Source organism: Galeopterus variegatus, unplaced genomic scaffold (assembly GCF_000696425.1).
Source record: "Galeopterus variegatus unplaced genomic scaffold, G_variegatus-3.0.2 Scaffold6763, whole genome shotgun sequence".
Taxonomy (NCBI): Eukaryota; Metazoa; Chordata; class Mammalia; order Dermoptera; family Cynocephalidae; genus Galeopterus; species Galeopterus variegatus.
Window position 1 is genome coordinate 82,132 of NW_007732874.1, and position 7,596 is coordinate 89,727.

Genomic DNA, 7,596 nt, shown 5'->3' on the forward strand with positions numbered 1-7,596 from the left:
CCCCAAGTCATACAAACTTGCAGATATCAGTGTTTTGTAATGATTAAAACAATGTTCAGGTAATTAACAAGTTACTTTACTGAAATGCTTAAAAGAATATTCTGAGGAGTGTTTGAAAGCTCTATTTATAAACAATGATTTATGTTTATTATGTATTTGGTGGTGAAGATAAACACTTCTTATATAAAACATTGTTCTAATATATTCCTCTTCTAAATAGGCTAGTTATTAGATACAATATATTTTTAACCCTAAAGAATAAAGCATTATATTCATATTTATTTTTTTCATAAGATTCTTATAAATAAAGAACTTTGTATCCAACAATAATAAACAGGCATATTGCAAGGGACATTCAGTAGGAGAGGCAAAAAAGTAGCCACAACAGAAAATACTGGATAACTACATTATATGTTCTTTATACAAACAGTCCATTCTGAACAATAGAATTAAACGTAAACCAAATGCTTTTAAAAGTTTCTGTGCCTAGATCATAATTACAATCTTCACACACTAAAATGGAAAGGAACAATAATACAGAGCACATTATTTTAATGATTATAGCATATTTAACACATTCAGCCATCCACTGTGTCTCAGATCAGACACACTCATCTGGGCTTACTTGGCTAAGGTCATTATTTCAGAGAGCTTTATAACCATTTTAACAACTTTGTCTGAGTCATTGCAAGCAAGAATTTTAAGTCCACTACCTGTTATCGGTGCCTTGGCATCATCAACTTGTGTATCTTGTAACCATACCACAAAAGGTTATTTAATTTTCAAATGTTTTACCGCCATGACAATACTTTGTGTAGTAATATTACACAGGATAATACTTGTGTAATAACATTACACAGGATGATCCTTCTAAAAATGTTGATCAAAATAGCTAGTACCTATTTATTTTTTAATTTTTAATTTTAATTTTATTTTATTAATATACAGTGTTTGATATTTGTGTCCCTTTACCAAATCCGCCCTCCCCCCCCACCCCCTTCCCACCCATCAACATCATATCTTTTGGCTTGTCTTAACAACTTCAAGGAATTGTGATTGTTGTGTCTTCTTCCCCCCCGCATTTGTTTGTGTACTTATTTATTTTTAACTCCCACAAATAAGTGAGAACATGTGGTATTTCTTTCTGTACCTGGCTTATATCACTTAATATAATTTTTCTAAGTCCATCCATGTTGCTACGAATGGCAGTATTTCATTCTTTTTTATAGCAGAGTATTATTCCATTGTGTAGATGGACATTTGGGCTGGTTCCAACTCTTGGGTATTGTAAGTAGTGCTGCAATGAACATTGGAGTACAGGTATCCCTTCAACACAATGATTTCCATTCCTCTGGGTATATTCTTAGCTAGTACCTTTTTATCTGAAATAAGTTTACGTACTTCTGTTAGTTGATAGACTGTGGCACCACTACCAACATCAAGAAAGTCGGCTGGAGTCCCTCCATGAAGTTTTATTATATTCATTGTGGCCACAGCTAAACCAGCACTATTTACTAGACAGCTAATATTTCCATCTAGATCAATGAAGTTGATATCTGCCTTAGCTGCATCTTTGTCCCTTTCATCATTCTGGGTCCAGTTTGTAGGTCAAAGATTTTCTTGTGGTAGTAGGCTGAATTAGAATAAAAATTGATATTTGCATCCATACACAGCACAGCTCCATCTTAATCTTCTACCATTGGATTTATTTCTACTCTGGTTGCATTGTATTTTAGAAAAATGTTGTAAAGCTTGACCATGTTTTCTTCTGCAGAATCTACAATATTAGGTGAAAATCTCATCTTCTGTGCAAGCTGGACAGCTTGTTCCTTTTTGGATGTTTTCTAAAATGTCAATAGGTTGTTTATTATTGCCCCAGGAGTCTCAGCAGCAACATCTTCAGTATTGACACCACCTTGAGAACTTCCGATTAATATAGAACTTCGAAATGACCTTTCCATTGTTATTGCAAAGTAGTATTCTCTCCTGGTATATTTTTTCTTACAGATTAATACTTGAAAGCATACTTCTGCCTTTTCTTTTATTTGCTTGGTGAACAACTTTTCCCCAATCAATTGTGAGAAAACAGCTTTTACTTCTTCTGGAGAGAAAACTAATTTCAGTCCTCTTTTGAGGCCACTTTCAATTGTTATTTTTCCTCTACCACCAGTTAAAATCTGTGCCTTTATCACAACATCTTTTGAACCTAATTTTTTGGCAATTGCACAAACTTCATCTGCTGACTTTGCAACGTGTTTTTTGGGAATAGAGAGGCAGCTTCTTGTGACAATTCCATACACATATATTCATGCAGTGAGAGATTACTTTGTTGTTGCTGCTGTACTTGAAGTCCATGGTCATTAAATAATCTAGAACTTCCTAGAACCTGGGTGGTGGCCCTTAGTGCCATCCAGGGCAGTGGCTCCTAAGAATGGCAGTGGCCAACAGCCACTCCTTATCTTAATTTCAACAATGCCATATAAGATAACATAATCACAGTAGTGTTATCATATTCACAAGTTCTGAGGATTACTGTGGGAAAATGTGGTGGGCATACTTAAAATTCTGCCTACCGTGCTAAAATAGAATGAACTCCAGTAGATTTTAAATAATTTAAATTGGTCTATCTCCCCCCGCTTTGCAATCTGCAACCTCTAGCTCCTCCATTCGTGGAAGGGCTACAGTCACCACAGTTGGGGCTTGGGGGAGATTCAAGTCCCAGGAACTCTCCAAGCAGCAGTGTTGGTAGGCTTGGCTAGCTCAGTGAAGGTGCCCACCTGGCAGCCTGTGAATGCTTGCTTGCTACTTATATATGTGAGCAAGTTAGATATTCTGTATTGGAGACTTCTCACAAAACTTTTTATCAGGGGATGGGGAAGGACAGAGGATCTCAAAAGATCCTTTGAATTCAGAAAGATGATTGGATATCATGAAAAATGCAGAATCTGGTTTCAAGTGATTATCCAGAACACATCCCTAAGATTGAAGAGCAGTCAGACTATAAGATCCTAAATGGACAATTTTTTCTCCCCATGGCCCACTATGTGCCTGATATCATGCCAATTGAATCTGTTATTGCAATGTAGTGTGCCTAAAGAATGGAACAGCAAATATATAGATCAGTATGCACTCATCTTTCTGGAACAGGAGACTATTATTACTGGAGGTGATGAAGACTAATGGCCTGTCCTTTGGTTAAGGAAGCCCAAATGGCTTTGTTGTTTGTTAGAAAACCCTTATTATGACTACAGGAAACTCAAGGACCAAGTAAGGTACAGCTTAGAAAATGTGTGTGACCTTTTTTGTGATGGGAGTAACTCTTGTTTTAGAATCTGCAGCTCTCATGCACTGGCTAGAGACAGAAGGTTATGGATCTCTAGGAATGTCCAGAATATCCATGGGAGGGCACATGGCTTCCTTAGAAGTATCCAACTGGTCTAAAGCCATGCCATTGATTCCATGTCTATCTTGGTCCAAAGCCTTTTTCTTTTTTTCCATCTTTCCTTGGTCCAAAGCCTCTTTCCTCTTTCTCATTTGCTTTTGGTTTTAATGGCAGTTTTTGCTCTTACTTGTGAATCTGTGATAGTGATTATCATTTTTCAGATTCTAGATACAGGTTTCCCTTTAGAATTTTTTGCTGGGCTGGTTGTGTGGTGGTGACTCCAACAATTTTTGTTTTTCTGAGAAATACACTATTTCTCCCTCATTTTGGAAGGATAGCGTTGCTCGGTATAGGATTCTTGGCTGGCAATATTTTCCTTTCAGTATTTTGAATATATCATCCCATCTTCTTCTGCCTGTAAGGTTTCATTTGAGAAGCCTTAGTCTGATAGGGGCTCCCTTACAGGTGACTTGACACTTTTCTCTCGATGCTTTTAGAATTCTCTCTTTGCCTTTGAGTTTTGCCAGTTTGACTATAATGTGTCTTGGAGAGGATCTTTTTGGATTGAATCTGTTTAGGGATCTTTGGTCTTTCTGGATCTGAAGGTCTGTATCTCTCCCTGTATCTGGGAAGTTTTCTGTTATCATTTCCTCGAATAGGTTTTCAATGCCTTTCCCTTTCTCCTCCCCTTCTGGAATACCCATGATTTGGATGTTTGTCCTCTTGGGGTTGTCTGCTAGCTCTCTTAGATTTTCTTCATTTTTTAAAAATTCTTTTTTCCTTTTTCCTTTTTGAAAAGACCATCTTTGAGGTGTGAATTTTTCTCTTCTGTTTTCTCTAACCTGCTTCTCAAGCTCTCTGCTGTGTTTTTTTAATTTCATTGAGTGAATCAAGTCTAGGAGTTCTGCTACATTCTTTTTTAACGTATTAATCTCTTTGTAAAGTTCCTTCGTATCTTAGATATTTTGTCTTGTTTCATTGTGTTCTGTAATTGATTCTTCTCTTATCTCTTTGAATTTTCTTAAGATCAGTGCTTGGAATTTCTTTTCAGACATCTCAAGGGTTTCCTGCTCTGTGTGGTCTGCTACTTGAGAATTGCTATGTTCCTTCTGTGGTGTTATGTCTTTTTGTTTATTTGTAATTCTAATATTTTTTATTGATGTTTGGTCATCTGGTAGACCACTTGTTTCTTTTTTTACTCTGGAGTGGGCTATGAGGAGAAAGATTTCCTCTTCTATTTGCAGGCTTTGTTGGTGATTCTTCTTATATCAGTGCAGTTGAGTGTGCAATGTGCTGTCTGTAGGGTGTCCAGGGCTGTTACTTTCATGGTGAACCATCGTTCTGGTGGCAGTAGGTGTGGCAGTGACTGTGGTAGACCATCTTGGCTCCTGCTTTGGTGGTGGGAGGGGCTTTCTGGGGCTTCATTCTGGGCCCCTGAAGGTGCACGGCATTCTGCTCACCTTGGCTTCTTCTCAGGTGGAAAGCGGGGCTTTCCTGGGCTAGAATCTTGGCCCCCAGTGGCATGCAGGACCCTGCTCACCTTGGCTCCTGCTTGGTTGGTGGGCTTTCTGGGGCTTGAGTCTGGGACCCCAGTGGCATGTAGGACACTGCTCACCTTGGCTCCTGCTTGGTTGGTGTGCTTTCCTGGGTTTGAGTCTGGGACCCCAGTGGCACACAGGAAGCCACTCTCCTTGGCTCCTGCTTGGGCTGTTTTTTAAAATATCTTGTTGAGGATTTTTGTCTCTATGTTCATCAAAGATATTGGCCTGTAGCTTTCTTTTTTTCATGGTGTCTTTGCTGATTTTGGTGGCAGGGTGATCCTGGTCTCACAGAATGAATTTTGGAGAATAGCTTCCATTTCAATTTGTTGTAATAGTTTGAAAAGGATTGGTGTTAATTCTTCTTTAAATGTGTGGTAGAATTCCACAGTGAAGCTATCTGATCCTGGGCTTTTCTGTTAAATGGTGTTAAATTCTGTATAATGTTTTTCCTACAGCAACTGAAATAATTATGTGGGCTTTTCTCTTTATTCTGTTAATATGGCATATCATATTGATAAATTTTCATATGCTGAATCATGCTTGCATTTCAGGAACCAATCCCACTTTTTTAGGATGTATACTCATGTTAATATGCTGCTAAATTAGGTTTGCTATTTCTTTTTTGAGGTTTTTGTGATAGTATTCATAGGGGATATTGATCAATAGTGTAGAGCTAGGGCTAGGGTCTGGAGCTCACAGACCCCTCGAGCCCATTCACGAACCCTTCACATGCAGGTCTATGAGCTACGTAACTGGCAAAAAGGTCCCTGAAACCTTGGTTGAAGAAAGAGTAGTCTTTATTCAGCACACACACATCTAAGAACTAGGCAGTACAAAGGAGAAACTCAAAAACTGAGCTGCTACTGGCAAGGTACAAAGAAAAACTGAAACTAAGCAGCTGCCAGCAGAGTAAGCATGCTCTCTTGTTAGATGGGAGCTCTCTGCCACCAGCCTGCTTCACAAACTGCAGAACACACAAAAGCAATTAACTAGAAAGCTACATGGGTGTACATGCACCCTAACTCCACCCACCCAACTTGTTTACAAGAAATGTGCTGCCCGACCCCCCAGCCAGACCTGAGTTGAGGGAGCCTGACTAAATTATCCTATTTTCCCCACAAATAGTTTTCATGTAATATTTTGAACTACATGGGTGTACATGCACCCTAACTCCACCCACCCAACTTGTTTACAAGAAATGTGCTGCCCGACCCCCCAGCCAGACCTGAGTTGAGGGAGCCTGACTAAATTATCCTATTTTCCCCACAAATAGTTTTCATGTAATATTTTGAATGCTTTTGGTTAAATTCAGTCTTGGAAGGTTACATGTTTCTAGAAATTTGTCCTTTTCATCTATATTACCCAATTTGTTGCTGTACAGTTGTTCATAGTACTCTTTTACAATCCTTTTTATTTCTGCAAACTTGGTAGTAAAGTCACCATTTTTGTTGCTGATTTTAGTGAAAGTCTCCTCTTTTTTTCTCAATCTAGCTAAAGATTTGTCAAATTTGTTGATCTTCTCAAAGAACTAACTTTTTGTTTTGTTGATTTTCTCTCTCTCTTTTGTTTTTTTTTTCTGTTTTCTGTTTTATTTATTTACATACTAATCTTCATTGTTTTCTTCTGCTGGCTCTGGCTTTAGTTTGTCCTTTTTCTAGTTTTTTAAGTTATGTAGTTAGGTTGTTGATTTCAGATCTTACTTCTTTTTAAATGTGTTTACATTTATAAATTTCCCTCTTAGCACTGCTTTTGCTGCATCCCATAAGTTTTGATATGTTGTGCTTTTGTTTTCATTTGGCTCAAATATTTTCTAATTTCCCTTGTGATATTTTTGCCAGTTAGTTGTTTAAGAAAGTGTTTTTTTAAATTTCCATATATTTAAAATTTTTGCAGTTTTCCTTCTATTGATTTCTGGTTTCTTTCTACTGTGATTGGAAAAGATACTTTGTATGATTTCACTTTTTGTAAATTTATTAAGAGTTGTTTTATGGCCTAACATATGGAATATCTTGGAGAATGTCCAATGCATATGTGAGAAAAATGTGTATTCTGCTTTTGTTGAAAGAAGTGTTCTGTATATGTCTGCTAGTTACAGTTGGTTTATAGTGTTATTCAAGTCCTTTATTTTCTTTTTGTTTTTCTGTCTAGTTTGTCTATCCATTATTGAATGTGGAGTATTCATGTCTCCGGCTATTATTTCTCCCTTCAATTCTGTTAGTGCATTCTTTTTACATTTTAGAGCTATGACATTTGCTGCATATGTTTTAATTTTTATACATCCTTCATGAATTGATACTTTATCAATATATAATATCTTTGTTAGTCTCTTGTAATAGTTTTTGACTTAGGGCCTATTTTGTTTGTTATTAGTATAGCCACCTCCACTCTCTTTTGGTTACAATTTTCATGTTATATCTTTTTTTATCCTTTTACTTTCAACCTATGTGTGTCCTTAAATCTAAAGTGAGTCTTTTGTATACACTATATGGTTGAATCATTTTAAGAAATCCGTCCTGTCAAACTATGGCTTTTCACTGGGGAGTTATTTTATTTACAATTAAAGTGACTCCTGATAAAAATGACTTATTTTCTCTATTTTGTTGTTTTCTGTATGTTTTACATGTTTTTTCTTCCTCGTTTCCTCCATTACTGTCTTCTTTATGTTTAGTTAGT

The 7,596-nt window shown here is 37.0% G+C and overlaps 2 pseudogenes; one reads left to right on the forward strand and one right to left on the reverse strand.

The window, feature by feature from the left end:
• Positions 1-558: 558 nt before the first annotated feature.
• LOC103606657 lies at positions 559-2,442 on the reverse strand (annotated as a pseudogene).
• Positions 2,443-2,542: 100 nt separating this feature from the next.
• Positions 2,543-3,550, forward strand: LOC103606658 (annotated as a pseudogene).
• The last annotated feature ends 4,046 nt before the right edge of the window (positions 3,551-7,596 follow it).